Genomic DNA, 7,223 nt, shown 5'->3' with positions numbered 1-7,223 from the left:
CCATAGAAAATTCTAAAGGCAAATCATAGAAAAAAGAGGAAGAAGCTAAGAAAGATCAGGAAGAGGAAGCAAGGAAGACAAAGAAATTACCAGAGCCATACCAGCCTCCCCTACCTTTTCCTCAGAGATTTTAGAAAGCCAAATTAGACAAGTAGTTTGGAAAGTTTTTGGAAGTTTTATAGAAACTTTACATCAACATCCCCTTCACTAAAGCACTTCCTCAGATGCCATCTTATGCCAAATTTCTTAAGGAAATTTTGTAAAAGAAAATAAAGCTAGAAGACTATGGAACAATAGCTCTAACAGAGGAATGCAGTGCCATTCTACAAAACAAACTGCCTCCAAAATTGAAAGATCCAGGAAGCTTCTCCATACCCTGTCTCAATGGTATCAAGAAAATAGATAAGGCCCTATGCGATCTTAGGGCAAGCATTAGTTTAATGCCTCTATCGATATGCAAAAAGCTGGAGATCAGAGAACTGAAGCCTACAACAATCTCGTTGCAATTGGTTGATCGATCTATTAAATATCTTGTGGGCATACTTGAGAACAGTCCTATTAAAGTGGGCAAATTCTTCATTCCAGTGGACTTTGTTATCCTTAAGATGGAAGAAGATGTTCAAATTCCTATCATCTTGGGAAGACCATTCTTAGTAGCTGCTGAAGCTATCATAGACATAAAAAATGGTCGACTAACTCTCAAGGTTGGAGAAGAAAAAGTGGAGTTCAACTTGTTCGACACAATGAAACACAAATTTGAACCTGATGAATGCTTCAAGGTTGACATAATTGACAAACAAGTTAAAGAGGAATTCCATAAGACACATCCTAAAGATCCTCTTCAAGCGTGTATTATGCACAGCCACACAATGGATGATGAAAATACAAAAATAGTAGCCTGTGCACAATAGTTAGCAGCTCATCCATCCCTACCCTTAGCTAAGACTTCCGAGATGGAGAAGTTGAAGGAGGAACAAATCAAAGGTAAGCTCCAAGAAAATGCAAAACAAGTAGAGCTTAAACCTCTCCCATCTTCACTAAGGTACGCATTTCTGGATTCAAATTCTAATTATCCTATTATAATCAATGCTAGCCTGTCTAAGTTAGAAGAGGAAAAATTGCTAAGAGAACTTAGGATCCATAAGAAAGCTATTGGATATAAGATTGAAGACCTGAAGGGAATCAACCCTTCGATTTGCATGCATAGGATACCCATGGAAGAAAACAGTAAACCCACAATCGAACACCAAAGAAGACTTAACCCAAACATGAAAGAGGTAGTCAAGAAAGAAATTTTAAAACTATTAGATGCAGGTATTATATACCCAATCTCTGATAGTAAATGGGTAAGTCCGGTACATGTAGTTCCTAAGAAAGGTGGGACAATTGTTATCCAAAATGCAAACAATGAACTAATCCCTACTAGAGTAGTCACTGGTTAGCAAATGTGCATAGATTATAGGAAATTGAACAGTGCTACCAGAAAAGACCATTTCCCCCTCCCCTTCATTGATCAAATGTTAGAAAGGTTAGCAAAACACTCTTATTTCTATTATCTAGATGGGTATTCGGGATTCTTTCAAATTCCTATTCACCCAGAAGACCAAGAAAAGACAACATTCACTTATCCCTATGGAACATTTGCATATAGAAGAATGCCTTTTGGTCTTTGTAATGCCCCTGCTACCTTTCAAAGATGCATGATGGCTATCTTTTCTGATTATATTGAAGATACCATGAAAGTTTTCATGGATGATTTTTCTGTCTATGGAACTACTTTTGATGATTGCCTAGCTAATTTATCTAAGGTGTTGCAAAAATGTGAAGAATCAAACCTGGTCCTAAATTGGGCAAAATGCCACTTCATGGTAAAGGAAGGCATAGTTCTGGGACATTTGATATTAAAAAGAGGAATTGAAGTTGATAAAGCAAAAATTGAGATCATTGAAAACATGCCACCACCAACATCAGTCAAGGGAGTACAAAGCTTTTTGGGTCATGCAGGATTCTACAGAAGATTTATTAAGGACTTTTCCAAAATAGCTAAGCCACTTACTAACTTATTAAGTCAAGATGTTCCCTTTGATTTTGATGAAAATTGCCTTGTCTCCTTTAACAGGATCAAAGAAGCCCTGATATCAGCACTAATAATGCAGCCACCAAATTGGGAGCTACCATTCGAGGTTATGTGCGATGCGGGTGACTATGCAGTTGGAGCAGTGCTCGGGCAAAGAAAAGATAAGAAGCTCTATACTATTTATTATGCTAGTAAGACACTCGATGATGCACAAATCAATTATGCCACCACAGAGAAGGAATTCCTAGCAGTGGTGTTTGCAATGGACAAGTTCAGATCTTACCTCATTGGGTCAAAAGTCATCGTATTCACAGATCATGCTGCAATCCGGTACCTTTTGAACAAGAAGGAAGCAAAACCAAGGATGATTCGATGGATCCTACTCCTGCAAGAATTTGACCTTGAAATAAAAGACAAAAAGGGATCCAAAAATGTAGTAGCTGACCATCTTTCCAGACTAAAATTGGAGTGCATGGAGGACTTTGAAGATTTTCCAATTGATGATTCATTTCTTGATGAGCAATTACTTGCATTATCCAAGGCTCCATGGTACGCTGACTTAGTTAATTTTACTGTATGCAGGGTACTGCCTCCCAAACATGACTTATCAGCAAAGGAAGAAATTCCTACATGATGTGAGATATTACTTATGTGAGGAACCTCTACTGTACAAGAGATGTAATGATGGGCTGATAAGAAGATGCATACCAGAGAAAGATATGGAAAGTATCATTTATTACTGCCATTCATCACTATATGAAGGACATTTCAGCACCTCAAAAACCGCAGCAAAGATCTTGCAAGCAGGGTTTTACTGGCCACATTTGTTTAAGGATGTGATATCCTTTGTGGTAGCTTGTGATCAATGTCAAAGAATAGGTAATAGTTCACAAAGGAATGAAATGCCACTGCATGGTATACTTGAGATTGAATTGTTTGATGTATGGGGAATAGACTTCATGGGCCCATTTCCCTCTTCTCGTGGATACATGTATATTCTGGTTGGAGTTGATTATGCATCAAAATGGGTAAAAGCAATTGCAACACCAACCAATGATGCTAGAGTGGTCATAATGTTCCTTAAGAAAAATATCTTCACAAGATTTGGCACACCACGAGCAATAATCAGTGATGGAGGAAGTCACTTCTGCAATCAACAATTCGAAACATTACTGAAAATGTATGGAGTGACTCACAAGGTGGCCACACCTTATCATCCTCAAACTAGCGGTCAAGTAGAAATATCAAACAGGGAACTAAAGCAGATTCTGGAGAAAACTATAAATAGATCCAGGAAGAACTGGTGCATGAAGTTAGATGATGCACAATGGGCATACCATACTGCATATAAAACCCAAATTGGCATAATACCCTTCCAACTGGTTTATGGAAAATCATGCCATCTGCCTGTTGAACTCGAGCATAAAGCTTACTGGGAAATTTAGATCCTAAACTTTGACTTCAAAGCTGTTGGTGAGAAAAGGCTCTTACAACTAAATGAGTTGGAAGAAATCCAACAGGATGCATACGAAAACGCCAAAATCTTTAAGGATAAAACCAAAAGATGGCATGATAGGCGCATAGTAAGGAAAGATATAAAAGAAGGAGATCTTGTCCTATTGTTTAACTCTAAATTGAAACTCTTTCCAAGGAAGCTGAAATCAAGATGGTCCAGACCTTTCAAGGTCACCTAAGTCTTCACACATGGAGCAGTTGAAGTGTGGAGCAAAACCTCAGGTGCATTTAAAGTCAATGGACAGAGGTTGAAACCTTACTTTCAGGGAGAACCCATAGAAATGGGAGTCAATTGCACTCTCAACCATCCTACTGACGGGCTATAAACAAGCAAAGTCCAGCTAAAGACTATAAACAAGTGCTTTTTGGGAGGCAACCCAAAATTTTTTTGAACTTTTCTTTTCTTTTTCTTTTTTTTTTTCATATTGATTTTTGTTTTATACTCATTAGAATTTCACTTTGTAGGAATTTTTGGAAAAGGGGAGTAGAGATCAAGAGAGGAAAGGAATCATCAAGTCAAAACCACGAAAGGGAAAATTGGACAAAACCAGGGAAGTAGCTCTATTGCTAAACCTTACATGCATTTCATGTGTTATGATGATAAACATTTTTCATTTGATAAGAATTTGAAAAATGAGAAAACTACACGGGTCGTGTAATAGTTTTACATGCCCCGTGTAACTTTCTAAAAGTCTGTAGATTCCATACATTTTCAACTCCTCGAGATACAGAAAGTTACACAGGTCCATAGCCCAATTTACATGGACCGTGTAATGTCTTTAGCAAAATAACTTAGAGACAGAAAGTTACACAGCCCGGGGCTCCTTGTATTTTACACAGGCCATGTAACATATCTAGAAAAGAAACTCGAGAAATAAAAAGTAACACGGGTCCCAGAGCTCATTTACACAGGCCATGTACTACGATAGATTTTGAAAATTTCAGGCAAAAATTTACACGGTCCTACATGTCGGGACCCATGTAGTGAAACACGACTCTTGGGGTGCGAAACGCGTGAAACGAAGAGTCCTAATGACTCTTTAAATACACCCCTAGCATTAAAACCCTTCATAAACACAAAACCCTTTATCTCCTCCCTTCCTAGCCTTTAAAAACCTCTCAAATCTCATCTCCCTTCATCAAAATCATACTCTTCTCCTTCCTAAAAATCCATCCATGGCTCCTGCGAAGAGATCTACAAGAAGGATCAACTCTTCTTCAAGGCAAAGAGGAGAATCCTCACCTTCTCCACCCCAGCCTCCAACCCAACGCCTAAGAATGAGGGTAGCCACTCCCCAACCATCTCAACAAGCCCCTCCTCCACCGTAACCACTGCCACAACCCGCTCCATAGCTCGAAATCTCCATTCCTTGGGGATTTTATGGTGATACCCATAAAGCAATGTGCACCCGACTTCACGCATGGAAAATAAGCTCCACTGAATACATGGATTTCCCGCTTTTAGAGCAAATCGGGTTGCAAGATGAAATCAATGGGCTACTTGACAGCATTGGGGGGACAAGGTTCGCCCAACTCTAATTCCCAGCCTACAAAGACACCATGCTAGAATTTTTGGGTAGCTTCAAGGCCACCTTATGGCCCACCGATAGGGAGGAGAGGGGCAAGATTGAGTTTTGCCTCCTTGGTGTCGACCGGGTAATGAACATGGATGAGTTCAACGCCATATTTGGCTTTGACAGTGCCGGCCACCAAGAGATTCTAAGGAACTGCATGCTATACAACGACATCAACTTCTGGGATTCCATTGCCCCGAACACAGAGTCTTACAACTCCAGCAAATCTAAATCCATGGGCACCACTAGTCCAGCACTGCGATATATGCATCGGTTTGCCGTCCACACCATCATGGATCGTGGTGATAGCCTTGGTGTTGTCAACGCTAGCAAGCTATTTTTCTTATGGTGCATGGTAACTGGACAGCGCTGTAGCACTGGCTTCTTTTTGTGCAACCATCTCCGATGCCTCTGCCAATAGTCTACTCTGCACATTGTGCTTGGAGGCCTTATCACAACCATTGCCCTCCACTTCAGCTTCGTTCCAGGACATCACAGATTGCCCTTTGTTACTGGAATGTCGAGAATTGATCAAACTATCTACATATCCATGAGGATATGTAAGAAGGTGGGCAACAAATGCTAGTTAGTGGATGCAGAAGGAAACACCATCCCTCAGAGAGACGAGGCAAGAGAAGGACCTGGCAAGACTTCACAGCCTCAAGAAGAAGGGCAAGGGCGGATGTTCGAAGAGTCCCCCGTTCGAGTTCCTCCATACACACCACCACCCACAGATCCAGTCCTCGCATACTTGTAGCGCATGGAGACCACAATATACGGCAAGATGAGAGCTATCGAGGACAGCCTCCAAGAAGTAGACAACAAGCTGGACAAGCTAATGGACAAGCTAGATGAGGAGGAAGAGGAGCCAGGATCACCAGCATCACCATCATCATCATCAAAGGCCTTTTAGAGCTAGAACTATAGGATAGGATCTTTATTATAATATCTTACATGCCTTAGTCCTAACTTGCAACCATAGGTCTCTTTTATTTGCTTTATGTTAAAAAATTTTGTATGCTTAATAAATAATATGCTTCCTTAAAATTTTTGAAAGTTTGCTCTTATTTTGCACATTATGTTAACATTGAGGACAATGTCTGGTTTGAGTTTTGGGGGGGGGGGGGGGGGGGGAGCGGATACAATTGCATTTGCAAATCATTACATGCACATCATTGTATTGTTTAAATTTAGTTACATAAGTATCATGGAAGCATGCTTCACAATATAAAAAAAAAAAAAAAAAAAAAAAAACCCAAAAGCCCTTCCTCTCCATGTGAAATATGTAGAAACGAACTCAGTACACTTAGATTTTATGTATACATGCTATCCTCATATTTGCATTCCCTAAAAACCTTTCATTGGCAACCAAGTCATTATCCCTTTAGCCCCATTACAACCCTTTTAAAGACCTTTTGATCTTTTGAAAAGTGCATGCTACATTAGTGGAGATAGACAAATTAAGATATGCCTATGGAGTTAGAATTGAAATACTTCATCATAATTACCCACAAAAGAGGCAAATTTGGGGGAGTTAGTGTTTCTCAAATCTATCCCAATAAAACAGGTTGTTTGTGGCTTATTAATGGTCTTGTATAAAGGAATAATTAGTCGAAACACCATAAAATGAGGTGAAGTTCCAAACAGGCAGCTATTAGAACCCTTATGCCTTGAAAGAGGGAAATTGGTATGAAGGATTGGAGGAGTTCAATTCCATGCTTATTAAATTGATGGTTATACTCCTAAGTATCCTCTGAAATATGTTTTAAAACAGAGTTTTGTTTTGCTTGAGGACAAGCAAAAGTTTGAGTTTGGGGGTATTTGATACACTTTAATTGTATAGATATTTTTAAGCACATTTGCATATTATTTCATAGCATTTAGGAAAGTATTTTTCATGCATAATAGTTAATTTCATTAGTTTTAGTCATTTCCATTGTAAAGCCCTTAATTTCATGTTTTCTGCATCATTTCAGGTGTTTGGGTGAAGCCCCAGATGTATAGGAGTGCAAAGGAAAGCTTGGAGGAGTCAAGAGACAAAGAATTGCTACTGATAC

Source organism: Hevea brasiliensis, chromosome 1, assembly GCF_030052815.1.
Source record: "Hevea brasiliensis isolate MT/VB/25A 57/8 chromosome 1, ASM3005281v1, whole genome shotgun sequence".
Lineage (NCBI taxonomy): Eukaryota > Viridiplantae > Streptophyta > Magnoliopsida > Malpighiales > Euphorbiaceae > Hevea > Hevea brasiliensis.
The sequence above is the reverse complement of the archived record's forward strand: the minus strand, read 5'-3'. Positions refer to the sequence as shown.